General features: G+C 40.3%; 1 long non-coding RNA gene across 1 annotated transcript; it reads left to right on the forward strand.

The window, feature by feature from the left end:
• The first annotated feature begins 1129 nt into the window (after positions 1–1129).
• On the forward strand, positions 1130–3937 carry LOC138788108 (uncharacterized). Its single transcript, XR_011362557.1, has 3 exons — positions 1130–1301; positions 3041–3150; positions 3772–3937. It is a non-coding gene; the product is annotated as an uncharacterized lncRNA (long non-coding RNA).
• The last annotated feature ends 5115 nt before the right edge of the window (positions 3938–9052 follow it).

The raw sequence follows: 9052 nt of genomic DNA on the forward strand, positions 1-9052 counted from the left end.
GGAGAAGGATCTGGGTATACTTGTAGATAATAGACTACAGAACAGCACACAATGTCAGTCAGCTGCTTCTAAGGCCAGCAGGATATTGTCATGCATTAAAACAGGCATGGAATCACGGGACAGGGATATAATATTACCGCTTTATAAAGCTTTGGTGCGGCCTCATCTGGAGTATGCTGTCCAGTTTTGGAATCCGATTCATAAAAAAGATGTTCTAGAGCTGGAGAGGGTACAAAGACGGGCAACTAAACTAATAAGGGGAATGGAGCATCTTAGTTATGAGGAGAGATTAAAAGAATTACATTTGTTTAGTCTGGAGAAGAGACGTTTAAGGGGAGATATGATTAATTTATTTAAATATATAAATGGCCCCTACAAGACATATGGGGAAAAGATCTTCCAGGTAAAACCCCCTCAAAGGACAAGGGGGCACTGCCTCCGCCTGGAGAAAAAAAGGTTTAACCTCCGGAGGCGACAAGCTTTCTTTACCATGAGAACTGTGAATCTGTGGAACAGTCTACCACAGGATCTGGTCACAGCAAAAACAGTAGAGGGCTTCAAAACAGGGCTAGACAAGTTCTTAGACCAAAATAATATAAATGCATATGTATAGAACCTATCACCCCTCCCCCTTCCCTGTATCCATCCCCTCCTTGGTTGAACTTGATGGACATGTGTCTTTTTTCAACCGTATTAACTATGTAACTATGTAACTATGTAATTTGTAATATTCCTTTTGTGAATGTTATAAATAAAGGTGAAACCTTTTGACTTAACCTTTAAACCTTTTGGCTATTACATGTTTGTATTGACTACCTTAACTGTAGTCAACAATTGTACTGGCTGGGAAATATGTCTTGTCTTACAGGAAAATATCATCTCACTTTCCAATATTTCGTAAATGTATTACCCAATTGTAATGGGTTAACAGTAGCATGATTGCTTTGGGTGTTAGTAAAATAAACACTGCGTATTCTCTTTCATTCCAGCACTCCACACTCTATTCAAAAGTCAATATGCACGCACTGTCACCCTTAGCAGAAGTTAATCATAAGGAAACAAACAAGCAGGAAAGATGCATATTACATTTCACAAGTTTTATATAATTCACTTTAAGCCAACACTTCATCAACGACACTAAATTCCAGTTTGGTGACAAGCAGTCTGAAACCCATTGACCTCAGCCTTGATCAGACAACTTGCAGTTTTCTAATTTTCTATAGTTTGTGATTTACCATTGAATATTCATATTCCAAATTGAAAACCTTATCACAACAACATGAGTTTGTGACACTCTCTTGGTAAGTTTATATTCTGTATCTCAATATATCAATATCTCAATGTGTGGACACCCAGTGATTGTTATATAAGTGAAGCTTATCACAATTAGCATATTGTGGTATTTTGTTAAATGGGTTTCATGAAAAATTGGAATCCTTAATTAAACTAAAGAAAAGATGAGGATGGACACAACTGTATGTTAAAATGAAGCTAAAAGATAAAAACACCTTTTATGGTTTAGTTGATGGAAAACTAGATGTATAGTTTTGGAAGGCATCAATGAAGAAACAAAGAAATTGCATTGGGAAGGGGTTAAAATTTAAAAAGCAGCATTTTCCTATTGATCATAGAGCAATAAAAGATCAATATTCTGTATAGCCAGGTCCCTTAATGTCCAATGAAAAAAAAAAAACTCTTAAAATCTTATAAATAAGTTATTTATAATGTGTGGTAAACATTGTAAAAAATATTTATGCACAATTAATTGCAGAATTATTTTTGGCCACCTTACTACCAAAAATTCTTCAAAGTACTTTAAAAATGGGCTAAAATTAATACCGTATTTACTAGACATTTCAGTAAAAAAAATTCACCTCATCCTAAAAAAAAAAAGGCAAGGTCTAGAGATGAGTACAACTAAAGCATGTTTGGTATTTGAGCTCGCTTGGCATTTGAATACCGGTGACTTAAAAAGTTGGATGCAGCCCTAGGGAGTCCCGGAAAACATGGATACAACCATAGGGCTGCATGCAACTTCTTCAGCGACTGGTATTCAAATGCCGAGCGAGCTGATTAAAGCATAATTGAGTTGCCTTTTGACGTTTGATGTTGACGTTTCTAGGGTTAAAATCATATATGGGTTTAGGAAAACAGCCATCTGTGTACACATTGTAAATATAAATATATATATATATATTATATATATTTGTTTATTTATTTTTACCATGTGTGCACAGACTGACATTTTTCTTTTAATTTTTTTTTTTACTTTAATGTAGCACATTATTAAACTTATATGCAAAAAAAAGAGCCTGTGGAGCCTAATTTAAGAGTCTCTAAATAAGGACTAGCCAGATATCCCACCGGGAAGGACCCAGCCAAGGGGTGGCTCCTGTAGGGAAACCACCAAAACCACCATATTAAGTGGCCCTATAGGTCATTGTAATGACAAGGAAAATGAAGTGAAATCCTAGGTGCATTGCTCCCTGTGATATATGAATATGCCAAAAATAACCAGTGGAGCCTCATTCACTATTCTTGAGTAGGAGATGTCATTTATATCTTTATAGCTGGATATGTTTTAGCCTTTCACATAAGGAGGTATAGACTAGGGGTCCATTTACACAGAAAGATTATCTGACAGATTATCTGACAAAGATTTGAAGCCAAAGTCAGAAACAGACTATAAACAGAGATCAGGTCATAAAGGAAAGCCTGAGATTTCTCCTCTTTGCAAATCCATCCTGGCTTCAAATCTTTGGCAGATAATCTTTCTGTGTAAATGGACCCTAACAAATGTTCTGTGAACATGGCCTAAAAGAAGGTTCCTTAGTTTTCCCTCGAAATGAATGTTTGTAATTAACCCCTTGACAGTGATGCTGCCAAACCTAATATTGGCAAAAGGTTATTGTTCCAGAAGTACCACAGCATATTGACACCTTATCTCTAACCAGCAGATAATAATTGTGTTTGCAGGTGACCTTTACTGCGCTGTATTTCCCTGTAACGCATGAGTCAAATGGTCTCACTGCTTCATTAGTATTTCAGGTTGTCTGGTACAACTTCACCCAAAAAATCAACAGCAGTAACATGGAAAGATCAACAGAAGTTGCCGTCCTATTGGGCTGGGATAACCTTAATGCTCACAAGGTTTGAGGCCTTATAAGTACATAACTTTGTTTACCAATCTTCCTTCATTGCAAACATTCTTAAGCCAATTTTATTGTTTTGTGAAATGGGGTTAAAGAAATCAATTAATCTATTGGTAAGCCTTCAGGACGACCCTGAGAACTTAGAACATGCTTTCAGTTTATGGCTATGTTCACACAACGTTTTTTCCTCTCTGTTTTTGAAAAGAAAAATTACGTCTGTCATTTTGAAAATAAAGGCTGTTGGTACATTATTCTAGTTTAGGTGGACTGATTGGCCATTGGGTGTGCCTTTAATTGAAAAATTCATTGAATTTAATAGTAAAAGAGGACGGTGAAAAAAGAAAAACTGTGTGGGAATAACTAAAAAATAACCTCCGCTGTTTGCAAAAGACGTGCAAACATATTGGACTCAATGCTTTGCATTGAATTCAATCGCATTGCAGTAACGGACGTCTTTTTAAATAAAAAAAAATGCATTTACTCTTTTTTTGACGTTGTGTGAACATAGCCTATAAGTGCATTTAATTATTTTTTCCATTATATTGCTTGCTATATTAATTGCTTCAAAAACCATTGATTTCAAAGGGATTTCAGTTTTGTACTTCTACTCTCATTAAAGGTTCAGTCTTCAGCCACCCGTGTCCACAAACACAAAATGGAAAGTGTAGACGGCACTGTGCGGCAATAGCTCCGGTGGGTGCACAGCCCTATAGGAGTTAGACTCAGACTCCTGCTGAATTCCAAACAACGTAGCGATGAGGCGGCACTCCAGATATAGTGAATAAAGCGAGTGAATTTATTCACCTATTATCTGCAATAGAACGTTTCAGTTTCTCAATAAAACCTTTTTCAAGCAACACATTTATTTCATATCAACACAAAAGTGCAGATCCGTGCTTGTACAGTGTCTTTGCACGTCATATGTCCAGGCCATATTAACAATTGCTACATTTTTCACGTGCAGTCATTAACGGCAGCACGTCTCCTTTTTACAAAAAGAGAAAAGTGGCTGATAACAATTATTTTTATTTCTAGGATTGCTTATTGCCAATAATTGGTTAGTGTAAAAGGGACTTACAAAGCAATTATTTGTGTATTGTGTTTGTTTTACATGCTCCCATCTCACATCTTCCCTTTGCCTCAAAGGTCCTGGAACAACATGTCTACCATGAACTATTCTCCCACTTTTCATCCAACTCGCTTTTTGACTCCCTGCAATCCGGCTTCCGCCCCCACCACTCCACAGAAACTGCCCTCACCAAAGTGGCCAATGACCTGCTAACTGCCAAAACCTCACGCCAACACTCTGTGCTCCTTCTCCCTGAACTATCTTCTGCCTCCGACACAGTTGACCATTCTCTCCTCCTACAAATCCTCTCATCCCTTGGTGTCACTAGCCTAGCCCTCTCCTGGATCTCCTCTTACCTCTCCAATCGCACTTTTAGTGTTTCCCATTCTCACACCACCTCCTCTCTTCGTCCGCTCACTGTTGGTGTTCCCAAGGCTCTGTACTCAGGCCTCTATTCTTCTCCATGTATACCTCTGGCCTGGGACATATCATAGAATCCCACGGCTTCAGGTACCACCTCTACGCTGATGACACTCAGATCTACCTCTCTGGTCCAGATGTCAACTCTTTGCCATCCAGGATTCCAGAGTATCTATCGGCCATATTTTCCTTCTTCTCCTCCCGCTTTCTAAAACTAAACATGGACAAAACAGAATTTACCATCTTTACCCCATCCCGCTCCACCCTGCTTTCTAATCTGTCAATTACTATCAATGGCTGCTCTCTGTCCCCCAAGTCCGTTGCCTCGGGGTCACCTTTGACTCTGCCCTGTCCTTTAAACCACATATTCAGGCCCTGACCACCTTCTGCCGCCTTTACCTCAAAAACATTTCCAGAATCCGCTCTTTTCTCACCCCTGACTCCACCAAACTGCTGGTACATGCGTTCATTATTTCCCGCTTGGACTACTGTAACATCCTCCTCTCTGGCCTTTCATCTAACTCCCTTGATTATCCCCTCCAGTCTATCCTTAACTCTGCTGCCCGACTAATCAACCTTTCCCCTCGCTTTGCCTCTGCCTCTCCCCTCTGCCAATCCCTCCACTGGCTCCCCATTGCCCAACGTATTTACTTGAAATTGTTGACCATGACATACAAGGCCATACACAACCTGTCCCCTCCATACATTTCTGACCTGATATCCCGCTACCGTCCCTCACGCAACCTTCGATCCTCCAGTGACCTCCGTCTGCACTCCCCTCTTGTTCTTACCTCGCACAACCACCTCCAAGACTTTGCCAGAGCCGTCTTTCATACTCTGGAACTCGCTACCCTGACACATCTGGCTCTCATCCACCATCAAGTCCTTCAAAAGTAACCTGAAAACCTATCTCTTAGGCTACAACCTATAATTATTCTGCATCACACTTGACTGGCTGCACTTTACCTCCTGTTTCTCTCCCCGTACCTTATAGATTGTAAGCCCTCGCAGGCAGGGTCCTCCTCCCCCATGTAACAGCCTGTCTTTTGCCTTCATGTAATGTGTCCTGATCTTGTACTGTTCCTGCTTGTTACCCTTATCTATTGTATAGTGCTCTAGAATTAAGGGTGCTTTAATAATAATAATAATAATAATAATAATAATAATAATAAGGCTTGCTATACATCTTAGATGCCAGTTCAACTGGCTGAATCTCTAGGGTAGAGTCTGGAAGCCCCTGTATCCATTAGATAATGGGCTAGTTCTGCTCAACTGAACAGGTTTGGTGATTAGTATTACATTAGCCAGTTTTAGATCTAGTTTTAGAGCTAGTAGATTGTTATTTTCAATAGGGACATCAGATACGGATTTAAAGGACCCACAGGGGGCAATTACACCTCGGCCTTAATGCCAAATGGAGCCCAAGCCCCCCTAGTGGCCATTTAGGATGGCATCAGTATTACAGTTGGCACATGGAAAACGTATGTTGGATTATTGTAGATATTCTATTGTAGTCAATAGAAAATCGAGCAATGAACTATCAAAGCAGTAGAAACAAACTTGGTAATAACAAAAGTCAGTATAGCTGGAACGTAATTTAATTTAAGTCATTCAGTCTTAGAATTAGTCAGTTTTACTACATATGGGAAAACATATAGATAGATGTTCACACCCACTTTGGGCCAATTGCAGTTGGCCCATCCAGAGATATTTTCTTAACTTTTAAACAGAAGGAACCTATAAGAAATCGATTTAATTCCAACAAAAGCCATCACCAAATAAAAAAAATATATATCATCACAATCGGACAGTCTGCATGTTTCTGTAGTAACTAATATACCACAGAGGAAAATCCATTCATTGTGTAGTGACAGGTTTGATTATTGAACAGTTTCTAGTGAGACACTGATTTTTAGAGATGAGCGAACCGGATTGCCAGGTATGGGATCCGGTTCGGATTTTCCAAAAAATCCGAGTCTGATCGGATTCAGATTTTTGGAAATCCGCTCCGATTTTTTTTCTCTTGCTTTCTAAAATGGCAGCCGCCATTCTAGAAAGCAGGAAGTGTTCCGGGCGGGAAAAGCACTTTCCCATGATGCCTGGAACACATACAACCAGCAGGGATCCTGTGTGCGGAGAGGAGAAACATCTAGTGATTGAGAGAGAAATATAGAGAGGGCGAAAGATAGATACATTAGGCATTGGAAAAGGGTGCACGGAATCAAAACGTGCAGTACAGATATACAAGTCCTATTTCTGTTAGTGTGTATATCACATCTGTCTTATCCTGAGAGACAAAAATACCTGGTTCAGGTGTATAGCATTGTATCTTAAAAAAAAGTGCTATATACCCAATTTCTATACTTGGACCCTTCTGATTGAAAGTGTGTATTTCACATCTGTCTTATCCTGAGAGACTAAAATACCTGGTTCAGGTGTATAGCACTGTATCTTAAAAAAAAGTGCTATATACCCAATTTCTTTACTTGGACCCTTCTGATTGAAAGTGTGTATATCACATCCGTCTTATCCTGAGAGACTAAAATACCTGGTTCAGGTGTATAGCATTGTATCTTAAAAAGTGCTTTATACCCAATTTCTATACTTGGACCCTTCTGATTGAAAGTGTGTATATCACATCCGTCTTATCCTGAGAGTCTAAAATACCTGGTTCAGGTGTTTAGCATTATATCTTAAAAAAAAAAAGTGCTATATACCCAATTGTTGACTACTGTTGCTTCTGCCTGGCCTCCATGTTGGCCACTGCTGCTCCTGACTGGCCTCCATGTTGGCTACTGCTGATGCTGCCCGGCCTCCATGTTGGCTACTGCTGCTCCTGCCTGGCCTCCATGTTGGCTACTGCTGATCCTGCCTGCCCTCCATGTTGGCTACTGCTGATCCTGCCTGCCCTCCATGTTGGCTACTGCTGCTCCTGCCTGGCCTCCATGTTGGTTACTGCTGATCCTGCCTGGCCTTCATGTTGGCTACTGCTGCTCCTGCCTGTCCTCCATGTTGGCTACTGCTGCTCCTGTACTGGCCTCAAATGACTATTGCTGGACCTCCACTGGCCTCCAATGACTACTGCTGCTCCTTCTCTGCATTTGTGACCTTTTTCCTGCATAGACCCTGTAATGGTGAGTTTCCTGCATAGACCCTGTAATGGTGAATTTCCTGCATAGACCCTGTAATGGTGAATATTGAAGTCTAGAAAAAAAAAAATTTACTTTGAGATAACGAAAAGATAATGATGTTACTAACATGAATTTGGTAAATTCAACGAAATACACTACCCCCGTATCACAATAGATACTTTAAACTATAAAATACAAAGAAATACAAAATTCGTTTGGACCGAACCTTCTAAAAAAAATCCGAAAGTCCAGTCGGACCGAACTTTTAAAAAGTCCGCTCATCTCTACTGATTTTGAGGGAAAGCCATCGTGTTAAAGTTATAAGAGAGCTGTTTTGCATATCCCCTCAAGGTTTCCTCAGTAGGCTAAGCAAGAATCAATGGAGTACGTCAGCTTATGCTCACTACAGAAAAATGCTGTTCTTAGATAGTCCTGATTGAATCTGACTTGGTCCCAGGTGTATGCAAGGTGTACCCAGGTGATGGTTGCCCAACCTGTGGGTTTAGCACTGCATAACTTTTAGATGAAAGTCTCTTATAAAGGAAATCTCTAAGATGCGGCTCCTGACAAGGGCCCTGGCCCTGGGCTAGGCCAGGATATAGGCTTCAGCAGGAGATCTGTCTCTGTGTCTATCTTTCTCCACCACGCACTAAAGAAGACCCTGGGACTAACCTCCTATTGGTGAGAAAGTGCTGGAAGAGTGAGGTGTGTGTGTCATAGGAAGAGAGTTGTGAGGCACCCAAGCTGTTGATTGGACACACAGCTGTACATACAGACAAGGGAGAGTGAGACACCAAGTGCGAAATAACATCTATCATCCCAGAGTGTGACACCTGACAGAGATACCTTTTTACAATTGTAATACAGAACTTAGTGGCACACCTGTACTGGGACACTACAAGTTGTCTACAGATAAGTGATTTCTTCTTTTAGAATGATCTCTGGCTTGGCCAACATCCCCAGAGATGTTTTAAGACTCCTAGTTGAAGTAAAATGCCTAGTGTACAGGAAAGCTACTGTGTGAGATTTGCTATTCATCTCCTTTCTTTCCTAATATGCAAAGCCTAATGCTATCCTCCATATAATGTATATACTTACTCTTCCAATGTGAAGAGTTACATAACAGTAGGACATAAGACATGACATCCCAGGGTCACCACCACCACCACCACCACCACCACCACCAGGAATACATATCAAACTACAATCTGACTGACTATACAGCCTAACATTCAGACTCAGACAAAGGCTGGCATTAAAATGCATGTCTGGATGGTGAC

Source organism: Dendropsophus ebraccatus, chromosome 4 (genome assembly GCF_027789765.1).
Source record: "Dendropsophus ebraccatus isolate aDenEbr1 chromosome 4, aDenEbr1.pat, whole genome shotgun sequence".
NCBI classification, from domain to species: Eukaryota; Metazoa; Chordata; class Amphibia; order Anura; family Hylidae; genus Dendropsophus; species Dendropsophus ebraccatus.